The sequence below is a fragment of the Balaenoptera borealis genome (assembly GCF_965194805.1).
Source record: "Balaenoptera borealis genome assembly, chromosome: 10".
NCBI lineage: Eukaryota > Metazoa > Chordata > Mammalia > Artiodactyla > Balaenopteridae > Balaenoptera > Balaenoptera borealis.
Window position 1 is genome coordinate 73543007 of NC_138874.1, and position 25846 is coordinate 73568852.

At 38.8% G+C, this 25846-nt stretch overlaps 1 protein-coding gene across 1 annotated transcript in view; it reads right to left on the reverse strand.

Moving 5' to 3' along the window:
* Nucleotides 1-25846, reverse strand: part of LOC309604699 (uncharacterized protein) — a 114895-nt gene that overhangs the window by 16329 nt on the left and 72720 nt on the right. The gene's annotated exons all lie outside the window — the stretch shown is intronic.

Sequence of the window (25846 nt, forward strand, 5' to 3'; positions counted from 1 at the left end):
TGTATATTTAAGAATAATTTATACTGGGGTTTCCCTGGTGGCTCAGTGCTTAAGAATCCGCCTGCCAATGCAAGGGACACGGGTTCGAGCCGTGCTCCAGGAAGATCCAACATGCTGCGGACCAACTAAGCCCATGTGCCACAACTACTGAGCCTGCGCCCTGAAGCCCGTGAGCCACAACTACTGAGCCCACATGCCACAACTACTGAAGCCCATGCGCCTAGAGCTCATGCTCCGCAAAGAGAAGCCACTGCAATGAGAAGCCCACACACCACAACGAAGAGTAGCCCCCACTCACTGCAACTAGAGAAAAAGGCCATGCGCAGCAATGAAGACCCAACGCAGCCAAAAATAATTTAATTAATTAATTTAAATAATAATAATTTATATCAGTAACTAGGGTGACGATTAGTTGGAGGAAGAACATTTACTAGTGCTGTATTCATGACTATCAGTGTTTGAACAACTAACATTAATGTCTTATGTTATTAGGTTAGATGGATTAATTTCACAAGAAACTCAATGTATAAAACACATCATTGCAGAAAAACAAAGGATCACAAGAGATTACTACAAGCAACTATATGCCAAAAAAATGGACAATCTGGAAGAAATGGACAAACTCTTAGAAATGCACAACCTTACGAGACTGAACCAGGAAGAAAGAGAAAATAAGAACAGACCAGTCACAAGCACTGAAATAGAAACTGTGATTAAAAATCTTCCAACAAACAAAAGCCCAGGACCAGATGGATTCACACATGAATTCTATCAAACATCTAGAGAAGAGCTAACACCTATCCTTCTCAAACTCTTCCAACACATAACAGAGGGAGGAACACTCCCAAACACATTCTACAAGGCCACCATCACCCTGATACCAAAACCAGACAAAGATGTCACAAAGAAAAAAAACTACAGACCAATATCACTGATGAACATAGATGCAAAAATCCTCAACAAAATACTAGCAAACAAAATCCAACAGCACATTAAAAGGATCATACACCATGATCAAGTGGGGTTTATCCCAGGAATGAAAGGATTCTTCAATATACGCAAATCAATCAATGTGATACACCATATTAACAAATTGAAGGAGAAAAAGCATATGATCATCTCAATAGATGCAGAGAAAGCTTTCAACAAAATTCAACACCCATTTATGATAAAAAAACCTCCAGAAAGTAGGCATAGAGGGAACTTACCTCAACATAATAAAGGCCATATATGACAAACCCACAGCCAACATCGACCTCAATGGTGAAATACTGAAACCATTTCCACTAAGATCAGGAACAAGACAAGGATGTCCACTCTCACCACTATTATTCAACATAGTTCTGGAAATTTTAGCCACAGCAATCAGAGAAGAAAAAGAAATAAAAGGAATCCAAATCGGAAAAGAAGAAGTAAAGCTGTCACTATTTGCAGATGACATGATACTATACATAGAGAATCCTAAAGATGCTACCAGAAAACTACTAGAGCTAATCAATGAATTTGGTAAAGTAGCAGGATACAAAATTAATGCACAGAAATCTCTTGCATTCCTATACACTAATGATGAAAAGTCTGAAAGTGAAATCAAGAAAACGCTCCCATTTACCACTGCAACAAAAAGAATAAAATACCTAGGAATAAACCTACCTAAGGAGACAAAAGACCCGTACGCAGAAAATTATAAGACACTGATGAAAGAAATTAAAGATGATACAAATAGATGGAGAGATATACCATGTTCTTGGATTGGAAGAATCAACATTGTGAAAATGACTCTACTACCCAAAGCAATCTACAGATTCAATGCAATCCCTATCAAACTACCACTGGCATTTTTCACAGAACTAGAACAAAAACTTTCACAATTTTTATGGAAACACAAAAGACCCCAAATAGCCAAAGCAATCTTGAAAAAGAAAAAAGGAGCTGGAGGAATCAGGCTTCCTGACTTCAGACTATACTACAAAGCTACAGTCATCAAGACAGTATGGTACTGGCAAAAAAACAGAAATATAGATCAATGGAACAGGATAGAAAGCCCAAAGATAAACCCACGCACATATGGTCACCTTATCTTTGATAAAGGAGGCAAGAATATACAATGGAGAAAAGACAGCCTCTTCAATAAGCGGTGCTGGGAAAACTGGACAGCTACATGTAAAAGGATGAAATTAGAACACTGCCTAAAACCATACACAAAAATAAACTCAAATTCGATTAAAGACCTAAATGTAAGGCCAGACACTATCAAACTCTCAGAGGAAAACATAGGCAGAACACTCTATGACATACATCATAGCAAGATCCTTTTTGACCCACCTCCTAGAGAAATGGAAATAAAAACAAAAATAAACAAATGGGACCTAATGAAACTTAAAAGCTTTTGCACAGCAAAGGAAACCATAAACAAGACCAAAAGACAACCCTCAGAATGGGAGAAAATATTGGCAAATGAAGCAACTAACAAAGGATTAATCTCCAAAATTTACAAGCAGCTCATGGAGCTCAATATCAAAAAAACAAAACAACCCAATCCAAGAAGACCTAAATAGACATTTCTCCAAAGAAGATATACAGATTGCCAACAAACACATGAAAGAATGCTCAACATCATTAATCATTAGAGAAATGCAAATCAAAACTACAATGAGATATCATCTCAGACTGGTCAGAATGGCCATCATCAAAAAATCTACAAACAATAAATGCTGGAGAGGGTGTGGAGAAAAGGGAACCCTCCTGCCCTGTTGGTGGGAATGTAAATTGATACAGCCACTATGGAGAGCAGTATGGAGGTTCCTTAAAAAACTAAAAATAGAACTACCATACGACCCAGCAATCCCACTACTGGGCATATACCCTGAGAAAACCATAATTCAAAAAGAGTCATGTACCAAAATGTTCATTGCAGCTCTATTTACAATAGCCAGGACATGGAAGCAACCTAAGTGTCCATAGACAGATGAATGGATAAAGAAGATGTGGCACATATATACAATGGAATATTACTCGGCCATAAAAAAAACAAAATTGAGTTATTTGTAGTGAGGTGGATGGACCTAGAGTCTGTCATACAGAGTGAAGTAAGTCAGAAAGAGAAAAACAAATACAGTATGTTAACACATATATATGGAATCTAAGGGAAAAAAAAAAAAGGTCATGAAGAACCTAGTGGCAAGACGGGAATAAAGACACAGACCTAGTAGAGAATGGACTTGAGGATATGGGGAGGGGGAAGGGTAAGATGTGACAAAGTGAGAGAGTGGCATGGACATATATACACTACCAAACGTAAAATAGATAGCTAGTGGAAAGCAACCACATAGCACAGGGAGATCAGCTCTGTGTTTTGTGACCACTTAGAGGGGTGGGATAGGGAGGGTGGGAGGGAGGGAGATGCAAGAGGGAAGAGATATGGGAACATATGTATATGTATAACTGATTCACTTTGTTATAAAGCAGAAACTAACACACCATTGTAAAGCAATTATACTCCAATAAAGATGTTAAAAAAAATTAAAAAATTAAAAAAAGAGAAAGAGAAAAACAAATACCGTATGCTAACACATATATATGGAATCTAAAAAAAAAAAATGGTCATGAAGAACCTAGGGGCAAGACGGGAATAAAGACGCAGACCTACTAGAGAATGGACTTGAGGACACGGGGAGGGGGAAGGGTAAGCTGGGACAAAGTGAGAGAGTGGTAGTGTATATATGGACATATATACACTACCAAATGTAAAATAGATAGCTAGTGGGAAACAGTCGCATAGCACAGGGAGATCAGCTCGGTGCTTTGTTACCAGCTAGAAGGGTGGGATAGGGAGGGTGGGAGGGAGGGAGACGCAATAGGGAAGAATATGGGGATATATGTATATGTATAACTGATTCACTTTGTTATAAAGCAGAAACTAACACACCATTGTAAAGCAATTATACTCCAATAAAAATGTTTAAAAAAAAAAAAAAAGAAGTTGGGGGACTTTCCTGGTGGCACAGTGGTTAAGAATCTGCCTGCCAATGCAGTGAACACAGGTTCAAGCCCTGGTCCGGGAAGATCCCACATGCCACGGAGCAACTAAGCCCATGCACCACAACTACTGAGCCTGTGCTCTAGAGACTGTGAGCCACAACTACTAAGCCCACGTGCCACAACTACTGAAGCCCACACGCCTAGAGCCCATGCTCCACAACAAGAGAAGCCACCGCAATGAGAAGCCCGCACACTGCAGCGAAGAGTAGCCCCTGCTCACTGCAACTAGAGAAAGCCCATGCGCAGCAATGAAGACCCAACACAGCCCAAAAATAAATAAATAAATAAATAAATAAATTTATAAAAAGAAAAAAACAACTCATCATTCTCCAAAGTGGATCTTTTTTATAACATTATTCTTTTATTTATTTATTCATTCATTCATTCATTCATTTTGGCTGCACCAGGTCTTAGTTGCAGTACACGGGATCTTCACTGCAGCACACGGACTCTTAGTTGCAGCATGCGGGATCTAGTTCCCTGACCAAGAATCGAACCTGGGTCCCTGAACTGGGAGCACGGATTCCACGGGATCACCAGGGAAGTTCCCAAAGTGGATCTTATATGTAGGCCTTTGATAATGTTTAATTTTCCCTCAGTGTTATAGTAGAAAAATTGTTCTAAATTAATTATAGAAAGTTACATACCATTTAGCTACCTGAAGGGAAATGAGGACATTTCAACAATTTTTGTAAATATTTTCCAAATGCTCAGAATCATGATACTATATAAATAAGTCATTTATGGTACATACTAATAAAAACAGCTTATTTGCATCACGTAGGATTGAGTTTGTCTGCAAATAACAGAAACCCAACAGTGCTGGCTTATTTGTCTGAAGTAACAAGTGATGTGGGGGAAGCAGCCCACAGCTGGTATGGAGGCTTACAGTGTTACAAGGATCCAGGCCCCATCAGTAGTCCTGACCCACTAACATCAGCATGAGGCTTCTGTACCAGCTACAGGGTGGCTACTGCACTCCTAGGCACTCTGGCCATATTCCAAGATGGAAGAAGGATGATGGATGATGGGTGGTGAAGGGCAGAGAGCCAAAGGCACAAGGCAGCCTTGTCTGATAATCAAAAAAATCTTTTCTTTTGCTTTAAGCTCCACTTGTTTCTATTTAAACAGCCAAAATTGGGTCATATGTCCACCCAGAGCTATCGGGGCATCTGTAGAGCTGAATACTTTTCAGTAAGAATTGACATACCAAGGTTCTACTAGTAAGGAAGCAGAGGAGAATAGAAATATTGGGTAAGCAATTGGCCGTTTCTGCCACAATGTCATGGTTTTTATCGTTTCTGTGGTAGAAACTGAAATTGCATGGTACAAGTTACTACCGCTTTCCTCCACTTTGGGTGCGCAGGAAGGATACGCCCACACGCCCTTGAAGCCAGGCACAGCCACATGCCTACTTGCAGCTCAGGAAGTCTGAGCAGAAGTGACATGTGTAGCACCCAGGCCAAAGCAGTGAGCTGCAGTACTTGACTCGAAGGCCTCTTTCCCTGCCGCAAGGACCTCGGAGGTAAGGGTCAAATCGAGAAGGAGTACAGTCAGAGTGGTCATTGTGAGCAGAGCTCTCTGACAACCTGCACTAGATGTGGTACTTGGGCAATAAGTAAAGCTTTGGTCTTTTAAGACACTAGGATTTGGGACTGGTTTGTACCATAAAACCTAGCCTATCCTGACTGGCACAAACTGATAGCTATTTGTCTTGTGCTCTCAATTAAACATGTTTTGTTTGTTTAATAAATAGGTGGGAGTACATTAAAATGTAGCGTATGTACATTTAACAAGCCAGTACCATTTCTTTAAAAATAAAGGGTTAAAAATTAGATGATCTACCTTTTTTGAACATGATCTACCTTTTTAGAATGATAGCGGTTTGGATGCGATGATAATCTATAGATACTTGAAGAGGAACACATAGGCTTCAAAGAGTTAAATTGGCTCATTGAAGAGCATGTGGAAAGATTTGACCCCCATTAAGGAAGGTCCTTATGGATGGGGGGCAGTTGTCCAAGATAGTGAGGTGGCCCCTTCTCCATCTTAATAAGCTCTAACAAAATGATTTTTCATTGTATATTTTGAAATAATTTCAGGCTTACAAAAGTATTGCAACAATAATACAGAGAATCCCCCCTCAGCTTCACTCATACCACACTCTTCTGCTTTTCTTCCTAAAGATCTGGAAACTTCTCTGCTTTCTTGGCACATTCATCCTCCTCTTCTTAAACTTGGAATCTTGGAGCTCCTCAAGGCTACCTGTAGGCCCCTCTTCTTCTCCATCTACACTCTTTCCTCAGATGAACTGTGTGCACCCAAGGCCTGTTACCACACGGCGTGCCAGGTGACCTGAGCCAGATTTCCACATTTTGTCTACATATTCTCTTTGACATATCTAGTAATATCCAATTGTCCACATGATATTGGCTCTTAAATATCTCAAATGTACCTCAAACTAAAGTCCCAAACAGAACTTATTATTTTCACACCCCACCCACACCTCATCTTCCCGTCTTCTGGTGTTTCACTGGATTTTACTACAATCCATCAAGCAATGCCAGCCAGAATTCTTATAGCCCTATTTGACAACTCTCAATTCATCTGTCATTTCCCACATCAAATATCCCTTTCCTTGGGAAGACTTCCCTGACCTCCCTAACGGAAAAATCTAGAACTGTCCATCTCACCTTCACTGCACTTATCACAGTTATGATTTTATAATTATTTGTATGATGACTTAACTAACACCTGTTTCCTCAACTAGACCATAAGCTTGTTGAGGGAAGGACTTTGGTTCTGTGTGATGTATCCCCACTTCCTAACCCACTGATTCAAACAGTCAGTGCTCAGTAGTGTTTATTGAATGAATATGTGAATGGGAACCTTTCCAACATGTGACTTTGTTCCTCAAAGTTCTGGCTTCCCTTCCTCTCTTTGGTGGATCACTTAAGGGAGCGAAGATCAGTTCACTTCCTCCTTGTTGAATCACCACTAAGTATTCTTGAGACTTCATAAGGGCAGACAGATGCAACTTCTCCAGTTTAAGCCAAAACTTTTTCTTGTGTTACCAGTATTCCAGAAATTAAGTTCCTCAGACTTGTAAATGACACACAGCACTCATCCTTGTTCAAGCTGACAGTGGGCACAGCAGAGCGTGCACACACTTGGAGGAAGAACATCCCAGAAGGAGGGCACAGTAAATGCAAAGGCCCTGAGGCAGCAGCTCACCTGACGTACTGAGAAAGATCAAGGCCATCAGTGTCAGAAGTGGAGTGAATTGGGAGGAAAGTGTTTTACCCTGAGATGAAAAACCCATGTAGGTGTTCAAACAGAGTAGCAGCATGATCCAACTTACACTTTAAAAGAATCTCTATAGTTACTACATGGAGACCAGACTGGTCACCCATGTAGGGGTGGAAGGCAAGGGAAGAATTAGGAAAGCCAAGTGCTACTACCTACTGTCCCCCACTTTCTGGTCTGCAGTTGGTGGAAGCTGTTCCCTTGAATGGATCTAGAAAGAGAAGGGTTATGAGAGAATGGGGTGGAAGAAAGGGGTCAGTAAATGATGAGGGGAGCAGTTCTCTGGTCAACACAGAGTGATTCCTATGCAGGACATGGCAGGGCTAATCATGGCCTGGGTTTCTGAGCCAGGGCCATTTCTAAAGAAAGGAAGGCAATGTCTTCCTTGAACTGGGCTACCAGAATTGCTCTGTCTCAGGCTGGAAATGAACAACATTCAGGTCACTTATGGATGGCCTCCTAGTAAGGCCTTAAGGACTAACTGCAGCTCAGACACATGACTGCTCCATGGCCTGTACAGCCGACCACACAGGGACCGTGAGAGGAGAGGTGATCTCAGGCCCTGCAGCACCAGGCTCCCAAGCTGCTGCCCCTCCCATCCAGTCCTGGGCTCAGACTCCTGCCCACCTCTGCCCGGGATTCTTAGATCAGCTCCTTAGGTCTTCACGTAAGGTCTTCTCCACCCCCACCTGGATCCCAGCATGGGAGGATTTGACTAATAAGCATCTAGCAGGTGTCTGGAAAGAACTGCAGGGCAGCAGTGAGGTTATGACTGGCACATGCCCCACCCCCACTCCACTGCTGAGAAATCCTCCACTTAATTAGGCTACCAGAAGCATTACTTTTTTATTTTTTTAATCCCCTTGTAGGTTCTGATGGCAGTCATGCTTGTGGAAAGTTCTACGCTCTCCTTCCCACTCCTGCCGCCTCAACAATGTTGCTTCAATTAAAGTTACCGCTGCCTGAAGAGGGAGTTCTGTCTCCTCCAGGCCCACAAGGGCCAGGGCAGGACACAGGCTCCTCCCCAGCCCACAGCCCCGCCCACACTATGGGCAAAGACGACTTGTACTACAGGTGCTTTTATGTACCAGGACTGGTGATTTTTAATATGGGCTGCTGTTTTCTCAACTTTACAATTTTCAGTTAGTTCCAAGGGCTTTTTTATCACTTCACTGGTTCCTGGACTAAAGATTTGGAAGGCACTTTAGATACTTCAAATGGTAGATTTGGTCCAGAGATTTACGGTCTTGGGGATAATCGACTCTATAAATTGTGGAATAAAAAGCTTATGCTGGGCTTCCCTGGTGGCGCAGTGGTTGAGAATCTGCCTGCCAATGCAGGGCACACGGGTTCGAGCCCTGGTCTGGGAAGATCCCACATGCCGCGGAGCAACTAGGCCCGTGAGCCACGATTACTGAGCCTGCGCCTCTGGAGCCTGTGCTCCGCAACAAGAGAGGCCGCGATAGTGAGAGGCCCGCGCACCGCGATGAAGAGTGGCCCCCACTTGCCGCAACTAGAGAAAGCCCTCACACAGAAACGAAGACCCAACACAGCCATAGATAAATAAATAAATAAATTAAAAAAAAAAAAAAAGCTTATGCTCATAGAACTGTACAACACAAAGAGTGAACCCTAATATAAGCTATAGACTTTAGTTAATAATAATGTCTCAGTATTGGTTCATCAGTTGTAACAAATGTACCACACTAACGCGAGATGTTAATAATGGGAGAAACTGGGTGAGGAGGGAGAGGTGGGAATGCTGTGTATCATCTGCTTAATTTTTTGTGAACCTTAAACTTCTCTAAAAAATAAAAAGTCTCTTAATAAAAAATAATAATGTGGGCAGAGTGAGTAGATGAGGGTATCGATGAAACAAAATTAGCCAATAGTTGGTAATTTTTGAAGCTGAATCATGGTCCACGGATGGGGATTCATTACATTATTATATGTCTACAATAAACGTTTTTAAAATCTTATGCTATTTTAATAGCATGTCTTTTTCATTATAAAAATCATTCACACACATTGTACACATTTGAAAAATAATTGGAAAGTACCTGTAATGGAGTCACTCAAAAATATCTACTATAACATTTTGGCGTGGACATATATACAAATAACAAAACTGAGATCATACTGAATAAGAAGTTTTAGATCTACCTTTTTTTTAAACTTAGTATTGCACCATAAACATCTTCCCATGTCTTAAAATATCTCCAAAAGCATGCTTTTAAATAGTTGCTGTAAGATTTCATAGTGTGGCTGTACTATATACAATCTAGAAATGAAAATATCCACCTGAATGTCCCTCATCCCGTATGGTTGGGATTGTCAGAGGTGTGAGATCTGCAATGCACACCTAGTCCTGCCACAGAGCAGCCTGAAAGCGAGAAAGCCATTTGGCCTTAGTCCCCAGCTGGTGGAGAATTTCTCACTCTTCAAGTTGTAAATGCACTTCAAGGCTATTTAACAGCATGGAAGAGGCACTTTTCTTCTTCATCACACAATCTCATGTGGATTTGCTATTTACAAAACAAAAGGCAGGTGGGATTTGAGTGTTCAGAGCCCTGGCATGTGTGCAACTGCTCTCTCTGGTCCAACAAGCCAGAACTCTTTGGGGGTGCCCAAGGATAAAGGCAGTTCCTGGCACATAATGAAACACTCTGACCCTTCCCTCCTGCTCAAGAAAGCACATCATCAGAGATCAAATGAATGAGAGTGGTGTTATGGCAATAAATTTCACTGAGAAACTGCAGCAAGTCCTTGAAATCAACCTCACCCCCAACTACGACTGTCCATCACCTAGAGGGGTGGCCCACAGGCTCCAGGCAGACCCTGCCAGCCCATGCTTGATAGGTCTTCTCAGATAACCACCCAGCTCATGGCATAAAGAATCACAATTAAAGTAGGATTGCAATGGGACCAAACAGCCAAGTAGATAGAATGCACACTGGCCAGAGGGAATTAGGTTTGACTGTAGACCATACAATCAATGAGACTTCAAAATCAGATCTGGAAGAAGCAGGTTCTTACTGCACGAGCCAGTTCTCCCTGAGGCTGAGCAGACACAGGTGCCAGCCCATCTGACCTTTGCCAAAGGTATTTTCTTCCACAAAGCTGGAGAGAAAAGAGAGTTTAAAACTTCAAATTTGAGGAAATGTGTTTTCCAAAATCCAAGTCTCTTGCCAATATATCAGGCCCTTTATCTTGGAGAGTTTATCTAATCAGACAACTGTAATATGCACTGTGATGTGAACAGTGAGAAGCAAAATTAGTCCTTGGGAGGGACTGGCTCTGTTCCCACTGGATCTGCAGGCCCTGGGAGGCCCCAGCCTTCACTCGCACTCTGTGTGTCCCTGTGACAGGAAGTCTTTCAGGTCAACTCATCTGGGAAAGAGTAACCAACCGACTGAATTTCTGAGCATCGTTGCATAACAGGGTTTCCAGTGCACCTATAGTGAGGTGCCTACCGTGTGAACTGGCCCCAAGTGAAGAGTCATGTGGACGGCCCTGAAGGCCATGAAGTTGAGCGGTGGGGGATTCAGCCAGAGATCCAAGCTGTTGGCTCAGAGAGACGACAAGAGAAAATGCTCACACAAGAGAAATCACTCCTCCTGACCCAGAGAGAGCAGACAAGAGAAGCCAATGGGAAGCGCACTCATGCAATACAGGGAGCTACAACTGTGGACACCCCTCAGGGGCCCTTGTCTCCTCAGGTAACCCTTGAGATGCAGAGAGAGAGCATCCCATCAACAGCCATCTCTCCACACTTTTAAGACACAGGCCTCTTCTTTCACACAGGTCTGTTTCATGCATGAAGATCTCAGATCTCTGGCTCCAGCTCCAGCCAGCTCTTCCTTGGACCTGATCAGGGGACAGAGGGGACTTAAAATTCTTACCCTGCCCCAAAAGGAAATCAGTAGAAAGCTAAAAGTAAGTGATAGAGACAGAGGTTGAGGAAGAAATGTTGCCAGCGTTCTGGCTACAAGTGCTCCACGGAGCAGCTTCCCAAGGACAGTCTGCCTTCATTCACTTGGCCCCTCACATCCAGCTGGGTAAGAGGGTGACATTCCCGCATCCCCCATGGCAGGGGCTGTGCATGTAAAAGACTCTAGAATCCAGGATGTGCTGCTCCTCAGGAAGAGGTGGCCAGAAGCTGATTCCAGGAGCCACTGTGACTCAGCCAGCCACAAGGGAAAGCCATCAAGTCCTGAGAACATTCTTTAAAGGAAGGGGTTCCTGAGAGAGCCAGGATGAGACTATGAGCCATGAGGGGAGGAAGTGGCCGCAGGCAATAATTTGTACTGCCATTGCCCAAATGACCACAGTAAAAACCCTATAAAATATATTGTGTAAAAAGGAAATAATTTAGAAAATACAAAGAAGGTTGAAGACATAGATAAAGCTAAGGGAGTTAAAGGCAAACAGGCCATGACACTAAACCACTGAGAGGAGAGAAAATGGCATTTAAAAAATCACTAGGACAAAAGGCTAAATGCTGGGGAATTCCCTGGCGGTCCAGTGGTTAGGATTCCATGCTTCCACTGCAGCGAGCACAGGTTTGATCCCTGGTTGGGGAACTAAGGTCCTGCATGCCGCATGGCTTGGCCAAAGAAAAAAAAAAGTCAACTTAAAAAAAGGCTTCAGAAAAAAAAAAAAAAAAGGCCTCAGTAAAAATAGGGAAATAAATTTTTTTTAAAAAAAAGACTAAATGCTGAAGAAGATTATAGGTAAACTATACGAGCAGAATAAACCAAGAGAATTAGAACAGAGAAAAGAGCTGTTAAAAACCAATAAACCAAAACAGATGAAAGGAATGAAATTTTCATTCAAATGAAAATGCAAAAATATTAATGTCCATAATAGCAGACTAATTAAACAAATTTATATGATAGCATATATGATACAATATTAAGCTACCTCTGAACATAAATGTTTCAGATAAACAATGATACATAGGATGCTCCTGGCACAGTACATGATAAAATTAAACATAGTATAATCGCAACTTAAATACATATATACAAATACATAAAATTATGTATTCATAAAAGAAGTGTGTGTGCACACGTACATGCTTATTTAAAAGTCTGGAAGGAAGTACATCAAAATGCTAACAGTGGTTAACTCTGTGGGATTATTAGTAATTTAAATTGGTCATACTTTTTTTAACTTCTCACAATATATTACTTTTATTGCCAGAAAAAAAAAAATGTTTTTCAAAATATAAAAGCAGAAATCAGTTTGAAAATACATCTGTAGAAAATGAAATGTTTGTGTTGTTTCCAAGTTATTCTGTTAGAGCCATTTAATTTTTACTTCAAGAGATGTTATGCAAGGAAGAATGCCTTCAAATGAAACTCTTAACTGAATAAGAGGATATAATGTCCATCCATTCACTAAAAGATAGTTCACACCACATTAGTTCACACCAAATACTCACTTAGGAACTGGAGATATAACAAACTAGATAAAAATCTTGTCCTCTCAAGGACATTCTGGTTGGGAAAAAATATACAATAAACAAAATAGAGAACATGTCCAATGGTGGTAAGGACAATAGAGAAAAATAGAGCAGCATAAGGGATACTTGGTTCTGGGAAGCTGTTGCATTTTTACATAGTGATGAAGGACAAAACCTTGAGAAGGTGACTTCTGGACAAAGACTCGAGGTGGTGAGGCCGCCACCCCGTGGACACCTGAGGGGAAGCATTCAGGCCAAAGGAACACTGGCGTGAAGGTGTGAGGCAGCAAGGGCCTGGAGTGAGGAACAGCAAGGAACAGGCTGTGTGCTGGACAGAGTAAGGGAGAGAGGAGTAGGAGATGAGGGCAAAGTGCAACGTTGGCTGTGACCACGAGTGGGGTCACCAGAGGACCATAACATGAGAAGAATATAAACAAAGGGTAACTGAGACTGTCCCAGTGTTGTGTGCTCTCAAATGCACGTGTGTCAATAACCGTTCTTCCTCTCAAGGCACCTTGTTATGTACTATTGAAATGTGTGGCTTTAGCCTTCAACTATGACTTTAGTTAAGGTGGACGTGAAGAATTGAGGGCTTATAATCATTGATTTCCATTAAATAAATTAGTCATTCAATGTAAAACCAATTTCAAAATATATAATTTGGAACAACAAAATATGCTAAAATAACTTGGACAAAGATATAGAAATTCTAAGTGGTAGCTTAAAGCAGCCATAGGGTCAATTAGGTGGAAATTGCCAGAAAGCAAATGGGGAGCTCAGACCACCAAAATCTGGGATGTCGTAAAGCTGTAAAAAGCTGTAAAGCTTTTGTCAGATGAAATCCAGGACTCCCTGAGTTAAAGGCAGTAGGTCTTCCAAGCTGGTCATCCCTGTGAAGCTTCCTGAAAGGGACTGTGTACATCTACAGCAGTTTCACAGCAGCCAGAACAAGGCAGACAAAAATGAGCTGTGGGAGCAATACTTTGACTAGAAGCTTCAGAAGGATACAGAGCTGTGTTATCTCCAAGCCTAGGTACACACTGTGTGGTCAGGTGGGAAGGACCAGGACAGTAGTGGCCTGCTAAGTTTGGGAATCACGCTGGGTCGCGAAGGTCACCATTACCTTGATGGAGCATCATTATTCAAAGAAGTGTCATTGCTTCTCCTCGGTGCATAACATTGCCACATCTTCCACTCAGCCCAGCATGAAAGAGAGCTCACCAACAAGCACAGGGACACACTGACCTCTAGACCTTCAGGCCTGGTAGCTTCCTCACTGTGGTCTCACCCAGAGATTGACTCCAAGGAGGAAAACCTCTCCTGCCCCAGGAGAACCCAGGGGCCAATGCTCATTCCGTAGAACGACACGGAGCTGGAGGGGAAGAGACCTTCCCCGCCAACAACATCATACGTCATCCAAGGGGGATTCCTCTGGCCAGCTCATTCAGCAAAGTAGAACTGGATGGACCCCTGAATGTCAATTCTCCATGATCTGAATGAATGGCTCTCTCAAGAGGGAGCTAGAGAAATTGGAGGGACTCAGGACCTAGAGAAATCTGTGTAATCATCTCAATTTTTGTCTCCTTCGTCATTGGTGGAAGAACTTGTCAGGTCTAAGAAACGAGAGTTCTTGGAATTACAGACTGAATCACAGATGAAACCCTTTATAACGAAAGAGCTAATCTTCCAAATCCTCCCAGAACAAACCCTCAGCTCACCTGTACTTTCCACAGTTTCTAACAACGATTTTAGGGGAAGTCCTTCTTTCCATTCAGAGTTAACCAGCAGTCATTCTGGTGGTTTGGACCATTATGGTGACTGTGTTATTAGTAGATCAATTCTAATTATAATACAGAAACGGTTGCTTCTGCCTGGGCAGAGAGAGAAGACATAACTGCAAACTGGCCTGGAGAAGCACATCCTCAGTCCACTGCCAGGTCTCCAGCCTACTGGGTCAACACCGAACAGCTCAGAATTCCTGGTGAAACATGGTACTTGACACTTTTCCTGAGGAGCTCAAGGCTGGATCTTAGAGATTAATCCAGTTTTATCCGGCAGTCAGTAGGACAATGAAATAGAATCACCATTCACATTTTCCCCATGAGACATGAGGGGCTTTATTTTCTCTTTTAAGGAATGCTGAAGCCCTTTACAGTCGCCTAGCACTTGGCCATTTACAAAGAACCTCTGGTTAATTATTCCCATTGAGACTAAGACCAACCATGTGAGGTTGTTCAGTGACAACCACGTCAGGAGAGTAAAGTGACTTGCCAAAGGCCACTAAGACTCAGAAGTGGAGCACCTGAACTTCTGACCCCCAGTGGACGCACTCCAGGGAGCAGCCCTGTCCACTGGACCACTCTGTCATTCAGGACCTCACGCTGTTTGTACCTGGATGTGTGCAAATGCCCTCCTCAAAGAATCTACACTGATTGGTCTCGGGCTATGTATCCTTCAAGACAGTAAATCTTCCCTGACAGACTTCCTCCTACCTCCCAAAGGCCAGCTGGTCCCCTTTCCTCTATGCCACATCTGTACTTTAAATGTTCCTTTATTGCTTCTTATTACTTTTTACTATAATTTATTTACATGACAAGCTATTAGCCTGTGAATCCTTAGGACAGTGAATACTTATGAGGCAGGTAGAAGGAGCAGAATTTTTGGTCTTTGGAACCAGGCTGCCTAGGATGGAATCCCAGGTTCACCATTTATTAGCCCTTAAAAGAAAATTACTTCAACTCTCTGTGTCTTCATTTCCTCATCCGTAAAATCTGGACAATAACAAAATTGCCAATCTCATAGGGTTATTGTGAGGATTAAAGCAGTTAATACATGAAAATCACTAGAATAATTAATACACATTATGAAACAATCTAAATGTGAATGAATAGGGAAATTGATAAATTAAATGCAGTGTTTTCATACAGTGGAAAAATACCCTCCAGCATTAAGGAAATACACCTATACACACCATCACTGTAATCAGTGTCATTGACACCATCACCATCATCATCATCATTATCATCTATGCATCCTTAGCTCCTATCAAGCCTGTCACACAGCAGGTGCTCCATAAAGTTCTGTCAAACAAATGAACAAATAAATGTACTTATTAAACAGTGACTTGGGTAAAAACAGAAATTTTACCTGCTCTGGTTTGGGGCAGTCACACTCCCTGGACTACATCTAAAAACACTAGGATCATTGCTTTCCTCCACAAAAGAATTCACAGGAAATTCAAGGACTTGAACTTAAGTTTCCTAAATTAATTGACCCAAATGAAAAGCACAGGCCTCCAGGCCAAAGAATCAGGCTCAGTTATTTGTTAATGAAATATTATGCAACTAAGAAACTCTGTTTCAATTCAGGTTAAGTCGCCTGGATGGAACTGCTTGGATCCTATCAGAAACCCCCAGGACATGGATAGAGAATGGAAACCCCTGTAAAGGAATCCAATATACTCCTCTTCTTTCTTTTTAGACTATTTGATTTAGAACAAACTACAAGGGTAACCACCACAGAAATCTACTAACACAGGGATTTTCACACAAGGCTCTCTGTTGTGTGTGTGTGTGTGTTTCTTTACGTGTCTGTTGAGCCATTAAAGGGAAAGGTAGCAGATTCAAGGAACTTGCAAAGGGAAATGAGATGGTTACTTTAATAACCTTTAATTTTTTTAAAAATAAAACAAGTCTTTCCTACCCAAAATAGTGAATAACAAAACATACGACAGCTTTGTAAAAGATTGGAAAAGGCCGGAATCTAAGATACTTAAAGTACCTAACATTTGTATACCATATTTCATTTACAAAACTCCTTCATGTTATTTAAATTTTAAAAGAGTAAAGATAATCTTTTATAAATAAATTCTATAGCAACTCTCAGACATGATTTCAAAGAGAAATCTATCAGAATTTCTGTTGCAGTCTTTTTTGTTATAGTGAAAAACTTGAAATAGCTGAAATGCAAATGAATGGGAAAATTGGTAAATGTGGTATATTGATACAATGGGAAAATATCACACAGCAATTAAATAAGTTATATATACAGATTTGTATGTATGTATTAACATGGATAGATTTCAAAAACAATTCAAGTATAAAAGAGGAAGTTGCATAATGACATAGTAATGTTTATGGAATAACACTTAGGTAAATTTTTTTTTAAAGCCATGAGCTTCCAGTGACATAACTAACCATAGAGGCCAAGCAGTGTTTTCTTTAATCTTCCAACCTCCATAAAACTAAACAGACCAGGGCTTCCCTGGTGGCACAGTGGTTGAGAGTCTGCCTGCCAATGCAGGGGACACAGGTTCGAGCCCTGGTCTGGGAAGATCCCACGTGCCACAGAGCAACTAGGCCCGTGAGCCACAATTACTGAGCCTGCGCATCTGGAGCCTGTGCTCCGCAACAAGAGAGGCCGCGATAGTGAGAGGCCCACACACCGCGATGAAGAGCGGCCCCCGCTTGCCACAACTAGAGAAAGCCCTCGCACAGAAACGAAGACCCAACGCAGTCAAAAATAAATAAATAAATAAACAAAGTAAACAATGCGTTAAAAAAAAAAAATTCTTTAAACAGACCAAACATAAGAGTGAGGCAATAAATCCATGAATAACCTCTTCAATAACACTGGGTGATAGGGAATCCTCTATGAACCTGAATAAGGGATGTGGGTGAACAGGACCACAGGAGATCAGCAGCTGTAGGACTCAAGTTAGGAAAATGAGAGGGAGTCCCTGGTACCCTATAAGTGATGAAAACCAAAGACCAAAAACAAAAACAAAAAATCAAGCGAACAAAAACAGAAACAAATACATCCAAGATTTTCAAAACATATTAGGAGGATTTTGAGAAAACAGCCATGATGACAACTGCATAGGTTGTGAATCTTCCGAAGAGGCCCCTCGCATAAATAGAGCAACTAGGATAGCAAAACCAAAGCCCACAGGCAATATCTACCAAAATATTGAGATGCCAACATATCTTCATGATTCCAAATCACACGTAGGCAGGAACAAACCATTTACAACCCCATGACCTGCATAAGACTGAGACTTCTGATAACACTTATAATCAATGAACAAAAAATGCCCAACAGAAAGCAAGAGAGGCTAATCTGAAAACAGTAGTTAAAACTGAAAAAGGAGTATTAAATTTAGAAGAATCATTTTGTTATCCAGACAAAACTATCAAGTCACTTAAAAGGGAAAAGAAATCAAAGTGAAGTAAGTTAGAGAAAGACAAATATCATACGATATCATTTATATGTGAAATCTAAAATTGACATTACTAACCCACCCAATGACAGCAGAATACACATTCTTTTCAAGTTCACATGAAATAATCATCATGAAAGAGCATATTCTAGACTATAAAATAAATTTAATATATTTAAATTAATTTAATGGATTAAATATTTTAATAAATTTTAAAGGATTCAAGTTACATCGAATACATTCTCTGACCATGACAGAATTAAATTAGAAGTCAAGAACAGAAAAATCTCTGGAAAATTCTCAAATATTTAGAAATTAAATAAGATGCTTTCTAAATAACCAATGGGATGAAAAAGAAACTAAAAGAGAATTAGAAAGTATTTCAAACTGAATGAAAATGAAAACATAATATATCACAACTTCTGGGATGCCACTAAAGCAGTATATGGGGGGTAATTTATAGCAATAAATGCCTATATTTGAAAAGAAGAAAAGTTTCTAACCAATTATCTGAGCCTTCATCTTTAGGAATTAGAAAAAGTAGAACAAATTAAACACAAAGTAAGCAATATCAAGGGAATAATAAAGACAACAAAAAAAATAAAATAGAAAACAGAAAAACAATGAAGAAAATGTAATGAAACAAAAAGTTAGTTTTTTGAGAAGAGCAATGAAATTTATAAACCTCTAGGCAGATTACTAAAGAAAAAAAGTAGAAAATAAAAAATTCTCAAATATCTGGAATGAGAGAGGTGGAATCATTACAAATTTTATAGATATTAAAGAAATAATAGGGGATATTATGAGCAATTTTATGCCAATAAATTTGGCAACTTCAATGAAATGGAAAATTTCCTTGAAACATACATACTACCACAACTAACTCAAGAAAAAATAGATAACCCGAAAAAAACAAAACCCTATATATCTATAAAGAAATTGAATTTGTAGTTAAAAACTTTCCCAGAAATAAAACTCCAAGTCCAGAAGACTGTTGAAATCTATTACTGGTAAATTCTATCAAATTAAGGAAGAAATAATACTAATGCTACACAAATTTTTCCAGATAATTTAATAATAGAGAATTCTTCCCCATTCATTCAATGAAGCCAGTATTACTCTCATCCCAAAACAAGTTATGCATTACACTAAAAGTACAATTCAATATCCCTCATGAGCATAGATGCAAAACTTCTTTTTTAAAACATACCAAATAAATATAAAGAATAACATTTCATAGCCTAGTGGGGCTTATCCCAGGAATTCAAAGCTGATTTAACATTAAAAAATCAGTCAATATAATTAGAAAAACTCTATGAACATTCAGTAGTCACAGAAAAACATTTGACAAAATTCAACAGCCATTCCTGACAAAAAACTCTCAGTGAACGAGGAATAGAAGGGAACTTCCTCAATGTGATCAAGGGCATCTATTGGGGAAAAAAATCTATAGCCAACATCATACTTATTAGTGAAAGACTAAATGCTTTCCCCCAAGATTGGGAACAAGCCAAGGATTTCTGCTCTCACCACTTCTATTCAACATTGTACATGAGATTCTAGCCAGTGCAATAAGCCAAGGAAGAGAAAAAAAAAAAAAAAAAAAAGAAAGGCATCCAGATCTCAAATAAAGAATAAAACTGGCCTTATTCACAGAAAACATGATCATATGATCATATACCCAGAAATTCCTATGGATCTACAAAAAAAATTCCTAGAACTAATAAGAGAGTTTATAAATACAAGATCAGTATAGAAAGTCAATTATATTTCTATATACTAGCAATGGAAAAGCAGAACTTTATATTTAAAAACAAAACCATTTACAATAGCATAAAACTATGAAATACTTAGGAATAGATGAGAAAAATGTAAGACTTATACACTGAAAACAATAGAACACTGTTGAAGAAGATTACAGAAGATATAAATAAATGGGAAAATATAACAGGTACATGAAGATTCAATATTGTTAAGATGCTAGTTATTCCCAAATTGATCTATAGATACAGCACACCTCATCCAAATCAAAATCCTAGTCAGCTTTTTTGGAGAAATTGGCAAGGTCACTGTAAAATTCATATGGAAATGCAAAGGACATACAGTATCCAACACAACTTTGAAAACAAAGGGCCTGATTCATAACTCATTAAAAAGTTATAATAATCAAGACAGTACGGTATTGGTATAAAGATACAAAAAGAGGTCAGTGTAACAGAATAGAGAGACCAAAAGTTGACCAATGTATATAGATAGACAACTGATTTTCAACCAAATGGCACAGACAATACAATGGATAAAAGACAGTTAATTTAGCAAATAAGACTGAAACAATTAGATAACCAGAAGTAGAAAATAAGTTTGACCCATTCTTTGCACCATATGCAAAAGTTAACTCAAAATGGATCATAAAACTTCTAGAAGAAAATGTAGGAGAAAATCTTTGTGACTTTGGGTTAGACAAAGATTTCTTACCAAAGGAAAAAAACTAATTAATTTGACCCCATCAAAATTAAGAACTGCTCTTTAAAAGACACTGTTAAGAGAATGAAATGATTAAATATTTACAAATCCCAGTTTTTTGAATGAACTTGTATCAAGAACTCTGCAAACTCAATAATAAGGAAACAAAAACTCAGTTTTAAAAGAAAAGGAGCAAAATATTTAAACACACTCTTCATCAAAGAATAGATGAGGAGATAACAGTCATTGTAAAGTAGAATAAGATCACTGATTGCCTGTTAATGTTAGCTGAGAGTAAAAGGATGTCACTTGAGGCTGACAAGTCAAGTAGAAGAAGGTTAAGTAAATTGAAGAGTACAGAGATTAACAATAAGATAAAACTAGTGCCTAAAATTCAAAGCTTAGGAAAACGGAAGGAGAAGAAGTGGTTTCCATAATTTCCACATTGCTCAAAGTAGGACACCAACAGATAGTATCTAAAGAAAAAGATAAGTAGGATTTTTATATAAATCATTAATTAGCATAGAGGTAATTACTAGAACACACACAAATATCCCTGAATACTAAAGCCAATACCAAATAAAAGAATAAGTAAAACATAGCATGGTCAAACTGAGATTGAACATGCTGTTTGTGTCAAAAAGAAAGAGCTAAGCTCATCTGTAAAAAACAAAGTTTTATCAAGTTGACTTACAAAGCAAAATCCAACTCTGTGCTCTAGACAGAGACAAGTAAGCAAAGAGATTCAGAAAAGATAAAAGTTAAAGGATGAGAAAATTCATACTAGGCATATCTTGATACCAAAGTAGGATTCTAGCCAAAACGCAATAAATGGGACAAAGAAAAACACTTTTTAATGCTAAAGGCTATAATTTCATAATGAAGATATGTTATTAATATTTATGCACCTGATAACACAGCACGTTTGCCAAGCATACAAGATGAAAGGAGAAAAATGCAGACACAGGCTGGAGACTATAGAACAAAGTTAAGCTGTGCTTGGAGGGAAAAAAAATCACAGTATTAAATATCTATATCAATAAAAAATAGGAAAGAAAGCTAATATAATACAGCAGAAGACATAAATTAATAAGGATAAAGATCAGACATTGAGTTAGAAAATTAAAAAGCAATAAAACTAATAAATATATCAAAAAGATATTGCTTTGGGGGAAAAAAATCTACAAAGTAGAGAAACACTAGCAAGAAAAAAAGACAGCACAAATATACAAACAAAATGACACAAGGAGGAAATTTTCATTGAAATGGAGAATTTTTTTTTTAATTTTTGAATTTAATTTTATTTATTTTTTTATACAGCAGGTTGTTATTAGTCATCAATTTTATACACATCAGTGTATACATGTCAGTCCCAATCTCCCAATTCATCACACCACCACCACCACCACCTGCCGCTTTCCCCCCGTGGTGTCCATACATTTGTTCTCTACATCTGTGTCTCAATTTCTGTCCTGCAAACTGGTTCATCCGTACCACTTTTCTAGGTTCCACATATATGTGTTAATATATGATATTTGTTTTTCTCTTTCTGACTCACTTCACTCTGTATGACAGTCTCTAGATCCATTCACGTCTCAACAAATGACTCAATTTCGTTCCTTTTTATGGCTGAGTAATATTCCATTCTATATAGGTACCATGTCTTCTTTATCCATTCGTCTGTCAATGGGCATTTAGGTTGCTTCCATGACCTGGCTATTGTAAATAGTGCTGCAATGAACATTGGGGTGCATGTGTCTTTTTGAATTATGGTTTTCTCTGGGCATATGCCCAGTAGTGGGGTTGCTGGATCATATGGTAATTCTATTTTTAGTTTTTTAAGGAACCTCCATACTGTTCTCCATAGTGGCTGTATCAATTAACATTCTCATCAACAGTGCAAGAGGGTTCCCTTTTCTCCACACCCTCTCCAGCATTTGTTGTTTGTAGATTTTCTGATGATGCCCATTCTAACTGGTGTGAGGTGATACCTCATTGCGGTTTTCATTTGCATTTCTCTAATAATTAGTGATGTTGAGCAGCTTTTCATGTGCTTCTTGGCCATGTGTATGTCTTCTTTGGAGAAATGTCTATTTAGGTCTTCTGCCCATTTTTGGATTGGGTTGTGTGTTTTTTTAATATTGAGCTGCATGAGCTGTTTATATATTTTGGAGATTAATCCTTTGTCCGTTGATTCATTTGCAAATATTTTCTCCCATTCTGAGGGTTGTCTTTTCATCTTGTTTATAGTGTCCTTTGCTGTGCAAAAGCTCTTAAGTTTCATTAGGTCCCATTTGTTTATTTTTGTTTTTATTTCCATTACACTAGAAGGTGGGTCAGAAAAGACCTTGCTGTGATTTATGTCAAAGAGTGTTCTTCCTAGGTTTTCCTCTAAGAGTTTTAAAGTGTCCGGTCTTACATTTAGGTCTTTAATCCATTTTGAGTTTATTTTTGTGTATGGTGTTAGGGAGTGTTCTAATTTCCTTCTTTTATATGTAGCTGTCCAGTTTTCCCAGCACCACTTATTGAAGAGACTGTCTTTTCTCCATTGTATATCCTTGCCTCCTTTGTCATACATTAGTTGACCATAGGTGCGTGGGTTTATCTCTGGGCTTTCTATCTTGTTCCATTGATCTATATTTCTGTTTTTCTGCCAGTACCATACTGTCTTCATTATTGTAGCTTTCTAGCACAGTCTGAAATCAGGGAGTCTGATTCCTCCAGCTCCGTTTTTTTTCCTCAAGACTGCTTTGGCTATTTGGTCTTTTGTGTCTCCATACAATTTTTAAGATTTTTTGTTCTAGTTCTGTAAAAAATGCCATTGGTAATTTGATATGGATTGCACTGAATCTGTAGATTGCTTTGGGTAGTATAGTCATTTTCACAATATTGATTCTTCCAATCCAAGAACATGGTATATCTCTCCATCTGTTAGTATCATCTTTAATTTCTTTCATCAGTGTCTTATAGTTTTCTGCATACAGGTCTTTTGTCTCCCTAGGTAGGTTTATTCCTAGGTATTTTATTCTTTTTGTTGCAATGGTAAATGGGAGTGTTTCCTGAATTTCTCCTTCAGATTTTTCAACATTAGTGTATAGGAATGCAAGAGATTTCTGTGCATTAATTTTGTATCCTGCAACTTTACCAAATTCATTGATTAGCTCTGGTAGTTTTCTGGTGGCATCTTTAGGATTCTCTATGTATAGTATCATGTCATCTGCAAACAATGACAGTTTTACTTCTTCTTTTCCAATTTGTATTCCTTTTATTTCTTTTTCTTCTCTGATTGCCGTGGCTAGGACTTCCAAAACTATGATGAATAATAGTGGTGAGAGTGGACATCCTTGTCTTGTTCCTGATCTTAGAGGAAATGCTTTCAGGTTTTCACCATTGAGAATGATGTTTGCTGTGGGTTTGTCGTATATGGCCTTTATCATGTTGAGATAGGTTCCCTCTATGCCCACTTTCTGGAGAGTTTCTATCATAAATGGGTGTTGAATTTTGTCAAAAGCTTTTTCTGCATCTATTGAGATGATCATATAGTTTTTATTCTTCAATTTGTTAATATGGTGTATCACACTGATTGATTTGCATATATTGAAGAATCCTTGCATCCCTGGGATAAATCCCACTTGATCATGCTGTATGATCTTTCTAATGTGTTGTTGGATTCTGATTGCTAGTATTTTGTTGAGGATTTTTGCATCTATATTCATCAGTGATATTGGTCTGTAATTTTCTTTTTTTGTAGTATCTTTGTCTGGTTTTGGTATCAGGGTGATGGTGGCCTCATAGAATGAGTTTGGAAGTGTTCCTTCCTCTGCAATTTTTTGGAAGAGTTTGAGAAGGATGGGTGTTAGCTCTTCTCTAAATGTTTGATAGAATTCACCTGTGAAGCCATCTGGTCCTGGACTTTTGTTTGTGAGAAGATTTTTAATCACAGTGTCAATTTCATTACTTGTGATTGGTCTGTTCATATTTTCTATTTCTTCCTGGTTCAGCCTTGGAAGGTTATACCTTTCTAAGAATTTGTCCATTTCTTCCAGGTTGTCCATTTTATTGGCATAGAGTTGCTTGTAGTAGTCTCTTAGGATGCTTTGTATTTCTGCAGTGTCTGCTGTAACTTCTCCTTTTTCACTTCCAATTTTATTGATTTGAGTCCTCTCCCTCTTTTTCTTGATGACTCTGATTAATGGTTTATGAATTTTGTTTATCTACTCAAAGAACCAGCTGTTAGTTTTACTGATCTTTGCTATTGTTTTCTTTGTTTCTATTTCATTTATTTCTGCTCTGATCTTTATGATTTCTTTCCTTCTGCTAACTTTGGGTTTTGTTTCTTCTTCTCTAAGTGGAAAAGACTAGGAGAAGTAAGAATCTATAGCAAAGGAAAAATTCTACTAGTTAAGGCAAATATATAGTAAAAGTTGTAGATCAACCACTTCAATAAACTAGTACAAAGGTTAAAGGACAAAAAATTGTAAAATCAACTCTAACTACAGTAAACAATGAAGGGATAAACGTGAAGATGTAAAATATGACATCAAAAACACAAAATGTGGGGGAGAGGAGTAAAAAAAAATGTAGATCTTTTAGAATGTGTTTGAAGTTAAATGACAACCAGTTTAAAACAAGTAGATATAGTTATAGGTCAACATATATGAACCCCATCAAAAACCTACAATAGATACACAAAAACAAGATAGAAAGGAACACAAGCATACCATTAAAGAAAATCATCAAATCACAAGGGAAGAAACTAAAAGAAGAAGAAAACAACAGAAAAGAACTACAAAACAACCAAGAAACAAGTAACAAAATGGCAATAACTACATACCTATCATTAATCACTTTAAGTGTCAGTGAACTAAATGCCCCAATCAAAATACATAGGACGGCTGGTTGGATAAAAAAAGAAAAAAATCTATCTGCTGCTAACAAGAGGGTCACTTCAGACCTAAAGACACACACACACGGACTGAAAGTGAAGGGATGGAAAAAGATATTTCATGCAAATGGAAATGATAAAAAACTAGGGGTAGTAATACTCGTATCAGACAAAACAGATATTTTTTTAAAGTCTATAACAAAAGATGAGCATTTCACCCAACACTGGGTCTTGGAAATGTATCAATTAAAAATGTATTAGACTGACCAAATAAAAAATTTTCCTTAGCAGTGATCAACTCTGCCTGGGTTTCCCCCGACCACAACGCATCAGCCAGGTCCAAACATCATTCATTCTCAGAAGTAACAGGTCCTGCTCTTGGAGGCTGAACCATCCAATCAGTCAACTCAGAATCAAAGGAGTCTCTACCTTAAGCAATTAATAAAATCAATTAAAATTTGGATGTGAA